We start from the raw sequence: 10,777 nt of genomic DNA on the forward strand, positions 1-10,777 counted from the left end.
AGTGTATTCCACTGAATGAAGACTCAGAAGGCAGGCAGAACTCTGGGAAGTGGAAAATGTTTACCTATGCTGCAACCAGTTAACATAGAACATAGAATATTACAGTGCAGTACAGGCCCTTCGGCCCTCGATGTTGCGCCGACCTGTCATACCAATCTGAAGCCCATCCAACCTACACTATTCCATGTACGTCCATATGCTTGTCCAATGACAAATTAAATGTACTTAAAGTTGGCAAATCTACTACCGTTGCAGGCAAAGCATTCCATAGGAGAAAGTGAGGACTGCAGATGCTGGAGATCAGAGCTGAAAATGTGTTGCTGGAAAAGCGCAGGAGGTCAGGCAGCATCGAAGGAACAGGAGAATCGATGTTTCGGGCATAAGCCCTTCTTCAGGAATGAGGAAAGTGTGTCCAGCCGGCTAAGATAAAAGGTAGAGAGGAGGGACTTGGGGGAGTGGCGTTGGAAATGCGATAGGTGGAAGGAGGTCAAGCTGAGGGTGATAGGCTGGAGTGGGGTGGGGGTGGAGAGGTCGGGAAGAAGATTGCAGGTTAGGAAGGCGGTGCTGAGTTCGAGGGATTTGACTGAGACAAGGTTGGGGGAGGGGAAATGAGGAAACTGGAGAAATCTGAGTTCATCCCTTGTGGTTGGAGGGTTCCTAGGCGGAAGATGAGGTGCTCTTCCTCCAACCGTCGTGTTGCTATGGTCTGGCGATGGAGGAGTCCAAGGACCTGCATATCCTTCGTGGAGTGGGAGGGGGAGTTGAAGTGTTGAGCCACAGGGTGGTTGGGTTGGTCGGTCCGGGTGTCCCAGAGTGTTCTCTGAAACGTTCTGCAAGTAGGCAGCCTGTCTCCCCAATACAGAGGAGGCCATATCGGGTGCAGCGGATGCAATAAATGATGTGTGTGGAGGTCAGGTGAATTTGTGGCAGATATGGAAGGATCCCTTGGGGCCTTGGAGGGAAGTAAGGGGAGAGGTGTGGGCGCAAGTTTTGCATTTCTTGCGGTTGCAGGGGAAGGTGCCGGGAGTGGAGGTTGGGTTGGTGGGGGGTGTGGACCTGACGAGGGAATCACGGAGGGAGTGGTCTTTTCGGAACGCTGATAGGGGAGGGGAGGAAAATATATCCCTGGTAGTGGGGTCCGTTTGGAGGTGGCGAAAAAGCATTCCATACCCTTACTACTCTCTGAGTAAAGAAACTACCTCTGACATCTGTCCTATATCTATCTCCCCTCAATTTAAAGCTATGCCCCCTTGTGCTCCCCATCACCATACTTGGAAAAATGCTCTCCCTGTCCACCCTATCTCACCCTCTGATTATCTTATATGTCCCTATTAAGTCACCTCTGAACCTTCTTCTCTCCAACGAAAACAGCCTCAAGTCCCTCAGCCTTTCCTCGTAAGAGCTTCCCTCCATACCAGACAAAACCCTACTAAATCTCCTCTGCACGCTTTCTAAAGCTTCCACATCCTTCTTATAGTGCGGTGACCAGAACTGTACACAATACTCCAAGTGCGTCCGCACCAGAGTTTTGTACAGCTGCAGCATAACCTCATGGTTCCGGAACTCGATCACTCTATTAATAAAAGCTAAAACTCTTCTTAATAACCCTGTCAAACTAGGTGGCAAATTTCAAGGATCTGTGTACCTGGACACTGAGATCTCTCTGCTCATCTACACTACCAAGAATCTTACCATTAGCCCAGTACTTGGCATTACAGTTACTCCGACCAAAGTGAATCACCTCACACTTGTCCACATTAAACTCCATTTGCCATCTCTCAGCCCAGCTCTGCAGCTTATCTATGTCTCTCTGTAACCTACAACATCCTTCGTCATTATCCACAACTCCACCGACCTCGGTGTCATATGCAAATTTACTAACCCACCCTTCTATCCCCTCATCCAGGTCATTTATACAAATGACGAACAGCAGTGGACCCATGTGGTGTAAAATTATGTCCCAATACATGTGTGAATCATAATGTAACACATGTATTGGGCCAAGCAGTGGAAAAAATTATGTCCCAATACATGTGTGAATCTAACCGGAATGGAGGTGTTGCTTAGTCCCATGTGAATCTTCTTATCTGTATGTAACCAGAATGGAATGTGTTTTTTAGCCTTGCTCTGCTGTTATTATCTGTATGTAACCAGAATGGAATGTGTTTTTTAGCCTTGCTCTGCTGTTATTATCTGTATGTAACCAGAATGGAATGTGTTTTTCTGCTGTTCACATGAATGTTTATATCTGGAAAAGAGTATATCAGCCGGAAAAGTCTCCAGTTCGGTGAGTCTGCTCCGGGGTTACGTTTAACCGCCGAGCGTGGGTTGTTGGCAACCGCTCTACGAGAACTGACGGCTCCCAGGTTTTGTAACATGTAGAGTGAGTATAAGCCAGACCCGTTGTGCGACGCTGCGGGGAATAAAATGCCCATATTCTAGCAGTCTCGCCTCTTGGTCGTTTGTTCTGTGTCAGACTACTCTCCTACGAACCTGACCTTGAGAATTTTTTAAAACAACCCAACACCGACCCTTGCGGTACACCACTGGTAACTGGACTCCTGGATGAACATTTCCCATCAACCACCACCCTCTGTCTTCTTTCAGCAAGCCAATTATTGATCCAAACTGCTGTATCTCCCACAATCCCATTCCTCTGCATTTTGTACAATAGCCTACTGCGGGGGACCTTTTTGAATGCCTTGCAGGGATCATCCCCAAGGCCAATCTCTGAATGAAATCCATGACACACTGTAACATGTACAGTAAAAAGCAATAATTTTACACACTTGCTATATTACAATGGCCACATGCAATGTGGTTACAGTCCTTCCCTCCTTATACAGACACCCGATCCTGTAGAACACCTAATCTCAGATGGACATTGTTATGGATAGCCCCAGTTTGCTATTGTTTCATGATGTTTAAAAGGTCCTAAAATCTCCCGGCATTGGTATCTCACAATGTATCTTCAGTTTACAACGTTAATTATTACACTCCTTCCAGCCTCGCACTCTGCCTTGTCCACGATTCTCAAGAATCTGCAATTTGAAGTTTTTTTAATGTTCTGAGCAACTTTAAAATAGTAACTGTTTCTGACAAATGAACCCTGTCTATTGCCCTGATAGCTGCTGTGAAAGTTAACTGGGCTGTATCCTGCAGCTGGTGTTTATTCATTCACTGGGACATTTATTCTTTCATTAATGAAGGTCAGGGTTGGTCGTTTTTTTCTGTATCTGGCATGTTCTTATTACTGTCTGGAATATAACTGTCTGAACTGGCATACTTATGGACTTGGAGTAGGATTTCACAAAATATTATTTTCTTTCATCAAGATTGGAACAGACTGTTAGTTTATCTCTCCTCCACCATCTTGTGTTTTAATTCTAAGGCAGGTTGCGTCTTTTTGTTTGTCGGACATTTCATATGAGCCAACATAGGCCATTCTATTCCAGATGGGGCAGGGCACCCCTACAACAGCAAATCAACCAGGATTTCAGTATTAAAATAAAAATCTGCATTCGCCACCGTTAGGGAACAGTACTGTGCAATATGCCTACGACACAGAGACTTAATTCAACACTTAAAGCCAAATATACTGGATTTCATCAATGATTAAATATTAGATATAAGGAAAAATTAGTCTTAAAACAGGTCACTGCAAACTTAAAATAATTAGAAACTTCATATTGCTATCTGTAACATGTAGAAATGAACATTAATTATTGGAGTCTCAAACAATTAGACATATCTTCATTTGTAAGGCCGAATATTAATCCAATGATTTCTGCGAACATTCAAATGAGAAGGCATCAGATATTTCCTGTGAGTGTTGGATGAGGAATCATTGCTTGGTTCATGGTTGTGTTGACCTGGAAAAAAAGATCAATTTTCCTTTGTAAAATTGGCACAAAGAAACAATGTTTTAAATTGAAATGTGAATCTCAAGATATTTGTTACTAAACCTAAACATAATTATAGTGTGATGTTGGTCTAACAATGAATTGGTAACTTATTTTAGAACGCTGACACATTAAATGATTCAATATTTCCAAATGAGTTTGTTCTGATATTGATTACACAGAAATTAATATCAATGAACTGAGAACTAGAATGCTGGCATGATGGTTTGGAAAATACATTCGATATGCAGTGATTATTGATCAGAACTGTTTTGTCATTCAACATCTCAGATACTCCTGCAATCTGTACTTGCTGTCTCAGCTTTTCTTCTGTAGAAATATAATATATAATCCATTCATTTTTCCATGTCATCAATATTCAGACATTTGTGTCAGCATTACAAAGAAAATAAATCGATAAGGAACATGGTTATTATAGTGAAATACAGTCAACAGCATTTATAGAGGAAATTTTTCAATAGTGTCTCTGAGTAACACGTGAAAAGGTTTAATGGGGATCTGTTCACAGTGTACTAAGCCACAATTACATTTTCTTCACATGATGACTGGAGGGAACTTATCAGAAAACTCGCCTATATTTAGGAATTCCTTCATCTCGATACATGTTACTATCAGCATCCTCAGTCACAAATAATGAAGTGTGATTATTGGCATGGGAACATGTGGTGTGTAAATTATAAGAAGGTATCTTTGGGATGATGTGATAGCGTGATGTCTGCTGTGTTTACTTATCCTGAGAACAATATGATACTGACAAAAGGTATTTCACTGAACAATTATTAGGTGGCCTTGAAGACCATCTGATGGCTTTATGTGCAGTGATTACTTTGATTTCAAGACCTTTGATATATTTTCCATGATTTGGAAAATGATTAGATTACTTACAGTGTGGAAACAGGCCCTTCGGCCCAACAAGTCCACACGGACCTACTGAAGCGCAACCCACCCAGACCCATTCCCTGACATTTACCCCTTCACCTAACACTATGGGCAATTTAGCATGGCCAATTCACCTAACCTGCACATTTGTGAATTTTGGGAGGAAACCGGAGCACCCGGAGGAAACCCACGCAGACACGGGAGAATGTGCAAGCTCCAAACAGTCAGTCACTTGAGGCGGGCCCTGAACCCGGGTCTCTGGCCCTGTGAGGCACCAGTGCTAACCACTGTGTCACCGTGCCGCCCAATGATTAATAGTTTTGTGACAAATGTCTACATGTGGTCATTAGCTGGATTCAAAACATTCAATGTGTTGGTGCAAAAACCCGTCATTGTTGACATTTCCAAGCGAGGTATATAATGCTCAGGCATTGGCTGGAAGTCAAGGTGTAAGAAAATTTGGGTCATCCTGGAACTGATTGATTCTCGCTGCTGTTTGACTTAGTTTGATTAATTTTGTGTTTGTCCCAATTTATCTGGCTGTAGGTGAATTTAGAACATACAATCTCTGTCCAAGGGTCACTTCACATCACTGGAGAGTGAAAATATACTTCACATACAGTGATAACAATGAATTGATAATTAAATTTTGTGTTTTAACAGATAAAATGATTTATATTTTCCAGTAGTTGTTAGATATTGATTAGATATTTATTAAAATAGATAAACTGAGAATTGTAATCCTGTTGCAGGATTGTTGAATTGTTAAAAGGTACATACGTGGAGTGTTTTTGGAATGATTTGGTGGTGCCAGTGTTGGATTGAGCTGTACAAAGTTCAAAAAAACAAGCACCACCAGGTTATGAACCAACAGGTTTATTTTGAAGAACTAGCTTTCAGAGCGCTGCTCCTTCATCAGTTGGTTGAAGGAGCAGCACTCCGAAAGCTAGCACTTCCAAATAAACCTGTAGGACAAGAACCGAGGTGTTGTCTGATTTTTAACTTTGTTTTTTGGAAGGAATTGTTTTTTTCATTCAAATATACAGGCTGTTCAAGAATTCTATCTAGCCTTCCATGGTTTTCTTTTAGAGAGCACACATTTATAGATTAGATTAGATTAGATTACTTATAGTGTGGAAACAGGCCCTTTGGCCCAACAAGTCCACACTGACCCTCCGAAAAGCGACCCACCAAGACTCATTTCACTACATTTACCCCTTCACCTAAAACTACGGGCAATTTAGTATGTTCAATTCACCTAACCTGTACATTTTTCGGATTGCGGGAGGAAACCGGAGCACCCGGAAGAAACCCACACAGACACGGGGGAGAATGTGCAAATTTTACACAGACAGTTGCCTGAGGCGGAAATTGAACCAGGGCCCCTGGCGCTGTGAGACAGCAGTGCCACCATGTCGCCCACAATTCATATAATTTTCACTGTAATCAGTATTTCAAATTTGCATCAGATTTAAGATGAAAATAAGGACCAATTAACGAGTACTTCCATGAATGGAAAACACAGTAAATTGAATTTACAGAAGCAAATTCAAGTTTGATCCGAATAAGCAAATAAATACTTTGAATGGAAATGATCCGAAAATGTTTACATCTACATTTGAACTAAGTCAATTGACTCTTTTTTTGAAATAATTAGACTGAAAACCTGTTTGAAAACATGAACAAATCAGGACTATCGACAAGTCTTGCTGTTAGTGCTCTTGGCCAATGGTAATAAAGAATAAATACTACTTTGAGTAACAAGTATCATGTGTAATTGCTGGGCTGAAAAGTAAGAGGATAGCTCTTGTATTTATTGGCAAGAATTATAACCAAATGTTTACTGTGGTTACTGCACTCAGTAACAATAAGATCAAGATCAATGGCTGTTAGCATCATTGGCTACTCGTAATGAAAAATAAACACTGCTGTGAGCAATACGTATCTTGGATAATTACAGAACAGAAATTTCAGAAGACACTCATTGTATTTACTGGAGGGAATGATAATCAGATGCTTACTGTGGTGATTGATTTTAGGAACAATAAGACAGTTACTCAGATTATTCCACTGAACAGTAATTAAATGATCATGAGACCATTGTCTGGCTTTATGAATAGTGTTTTGTGTGAGCATTGATTTCAATAACATTGTGATAGTATACAAGTCTGCAGGTTAGGTGAGTTGGCCATGCTAAATTGCCCATAGTGTTCATGGATGTGTAGGTTAGGTGCATTAGTCAGGGGAAATGTCGAGTAATAGAACAAGGGAATGTGTCTGAGTGGGTTACTCTTCGAAGGGTCGGTGTGGACTTGTTGAGCCAAGTAGCCTGTTTGAACACTGTAGGGATTCTATGATTCTTTGGTTTCGGAATAGATTGATAAGCGAGTGCTAATGATACTATTCAAAGTCAACAAAATCTTTATGTTTAGTAGAATTGCTTAGCAAAATGCATTGGAGCCATCATACACAAAGTGAGACAAGTGGAAGTAGTAAGATATTTTGATTAAATAAAATGAATGTCATTATTTAGATATTTTAAATTTGAAAAACTACAGTGTCCTCAAATCTAAAATTTAGAGACAATGTAATGTGATATATACATTTATTAATGACCTGAAGATAATAAATTGCAGATTCTGTGATTATTGGAATGAACAACAGACAGAGCAAATCCAAGATTGGATTGAAAAGCAATTCAAACTTTGCTTAGATATTTTCTAATCACCATTCTAAGCTGCTTTTGCGCATCTCTGTTGAAGATGGGAACTCAACCCACACTTCCCAGTCTCGTGGGAGACACTCTACTGGAGCTCCACAGGTTCCTTTCATTAGTTTCCCACCAAGGAAGGGTGGAATTATAATTAATTGTGATGACTCAAATGAACACTAACCAGTGTTCACTCTGATAATTGGGCTTGGAATTAATTCGACTGTTTCTATGCAATGGACTGAGAATGAAATGGTAATTCACAATAATGATGGTACTAAGTATATAGGCTCTTATGTAAAAATTAATATCGTGACAATTGAAGGAAAAATAAATAGACATATCATGCGCTTATTGTAAATTCATGAAAAATACAACTGCTGAATATGTTTAAAACAATTTTTCTGAGAATGAAAAGATAATTAGAATGCTTAGCAGCAGATGGAATCACCAAAAAAAAGTTATTCGCTGTGACTATTCAGCTCCCCTTCCTTACACAAATGTACGACTTCCAACAATTCAAAATGTACTCTGATTGATAAAGGGAAGAACAAACACATGTAAGTTTTTTTCTCGTGTTTACAAAAAAAGTCACAAATTTGAATTTTTTAGCTTTAACATATTTAACCCTTGCTGAGATCAGCAATACAATAAACCTTCACGTGGAAGAAAAATATAATCAAATCAAATCAAAATATACATCGATATTCACAATAATTGGGAGATTGAACACTGCAATATCTTTCCATCAGCTGATGCACTGAGCCATAATTCCACTTTTATATCCCTTACTGGATTGATCAGTTATTAGATATTAGCAATAACTAAATTATTAATATGCTGTCAGTGAACTGAATATTAAAGAGAAATCTCACATTGCTGTTTGAACATACAATGTGCCGAAATTAACATTAATTATTGGAGAAATGTCATTAGATATCTATTAATCGATGAGGCTATGGTTACTTTGATTGTTGAAACGAGTGGCATTCAGATATTTCCAATGAACATTGGATAGAAAATCAATCTTTTTGGCATAGACGTGAAAAAATTTTTTATTGGAGTATTGGCAATAAGAAATATAGGATTAAATTATGATATGCATCTCACCTTACGAAATATTTTCAAGTTTTCTAAAAGGTTTCTAGTCCAATCATCAGATTAAAAGGGGTAATTTTGGTTCAGCAGATCAGTAACTGCAAACATTTTCAACACATCTCCATCAAATCTGAAAATTCAGAAAAAAATACCAAAGCATTACCTGTGTAAATGTCAAACTATATCTTTAGATTAGAGTCAAGTTAATTCTCTACTTATTTTATTCCTATCTTTGACACCAGTGACTAAATATTGATTAGATTAAATGTCATATGTTAGACATAAGTTTTTTCTCAAAGATCTGTGCAACACAGGAATGGGCCCTTTGGCCCATAACTTTGTGCTGAACATAATGCAAAATAAACTCACCCCTTCTGTCTACCCTTGGTCCAAATCCTTCCAAATTATCTAAATGAACATTTAAAAAGCCCTAATGTATCTGCCTCTACCATCAACCCTGGAAGTTCTTCCAGACACCTACCACTCACTTTGTAAAAAAACAAATTGCTCCTCACATGCCCCTTGAACTGTCTCCCCTAACCTTAAATGCATGTCACATACTTTTGACATTTCAACTCTGGGAAAAACATTCTGACTGTCAACCCTATTTATGTATCTCCTGATTGTACAGACTTACATCAATTCTTCCTCCATCCTCCACCACTCCACAAAAAAGCAACCTGAGTTTTTCTCACGTCTCCAAATCCAGGCAGCATCCTGGTAAACGCCCTCTGTACCCTTTCCAAAGCCTCCATACCCATCCTATAATGTGGCGAACAAAAGTGAATACAATACTTTAAGTATGCCTTAACCAAAGTCTTATAAAGTTGCAACATGCCATCCTGACTCTTGTAACCAGTTCCCTGACCAATAAAGGCAAGTATGTCATTTGCCTTCCTTCCCACCCTATCTACTTGCATGGTCACTTTCAGGGAGCCATGGTCTTGAATGCCAAGATTCCTGTGAACAACAAAGTTGTTCAGGGTCCTGCCATTACCTACTTTTCCTTAATATTTGAACTCCCAAAGTGAAACACCTCACAGTTGTAGGGATTAAGCTTTACCTTTGATTTCTCTGCCCATATCTGCAATTTATCGTTTTCCTGCTGCATTCTTTGACAACCCTCTACATTATCCACAACTGCACTGAACTTTGTATCATCTGCAAATTTATTAACTCACCAAATTAGATTTTAATCCATGTCACTTACATATATTTGTCCCACAAACAGAAGGGTTCCAGTGCAGATCCCTGTGGGAAAAAGACAGAAAATGAGGAAAATGCAGAATTCTTGAATAATTGAGGTTTCTTTCAATGACAAAACTATTCTGATGAATAATCTCTGAAGGTGTGATTTTTGTTTTGAAATTAACCCAATACTTTAATTCTCAGTTGACTGATCTTAATGAATATCCAGTAAAAAAACTGCTTTGAAAATATTGAATAATTTTAAGTGTTGAGTTCTAACATTAATTATTCTTTAATTGTATTTCAATTATCACACCATCATGAGAGTTGAATCTATTATTTCTTAGTGCCAGTATCATGATGAAATATTTACACTCGTTTCAGGTCAACACACCTGCAATCAAGCAAAGTTTTCTCACCCAACACTCATAGTAACTATCTTATTCTCTTTCATTTGAATTCTCATATTAATTAAAGGATTATTAATCAGTCTTATCAATTAAGAGATGGCTAACTAGTTTTCACATCAATATTTCAGTTCTTTCAAACATATTGCACAATTACATTGCAATAAGGGTTTTTCATCATTCTTAAATTTGTTATCAGCTATTTTTGTTTCTGATTTCCAGTATCCACAGTTTTTTACGTTCTTGTATTGATTGTATTTCATTTCAATACTAACATTTCTATATTTCTGATTATTACGATAAGAGCTAAGTATTTTTCATGCTAAACATTATATCAATTTCACGTGTTTCTTGTGTACACAAACCAGAATTAACAAATGTTTGCTCTATTCTTTTACAATAAATCTTGAATTCTTAGAAATCATAATTTTGTGAAAATGAGGAAAATTATCTTTCGCTTAATAGTCACATTGAATGACTAATGCTTTATTTCCAAGTCATGTGCATTACAAAGCAGTTTAATTTTGAATACATAAATAATTGCTTCAGACATATTTAATTACTTGATTATC

General features: G+C 38.6%; 1 long non-coding RNA gene across 1 annotated transcript; it reads right to left on the reverse strand.

Moving 5' to 3' along the window:
* Positions 1-2,975: 2,975 nt before the first annotated feature.
* Positions 2,976-9,864, reverse strand: LOC148135632 (uncharacterized). Its single transcript, XR_015755078.1, has 3 exons — positions 9,821-9,864; positions 8,623-8,740; positions 2,976-3,872 (listed from the first exon to the last, which is right to left on the reverse strand). It is a non-coding gene; the product is annotated as an uncharacterized LOC148135632 (long non-coding RNA).
* Positions 9,865-10,777: the final 913 nt, after the last annotated feature.

The sequence above is a fragment of the Chiloscyllium plagiosum genome, unplaced genomic scaffold (genome assembly GCF_037043375.1).
Source record: "Chiloscyllium plagiosum isolate Xiang-an unplaced genomic scaffold, Cpla_swu_hap1 HiC_scaffold_49, whole genome shotgun sequence".
Lineage (NCBI taxonomy): Eukaryota > Metazoa > Chordata > Chondrichthyes > Orectolobiformes > Hemiscylliidae > Chiloscyllium > Chiloscyllium plagiosum.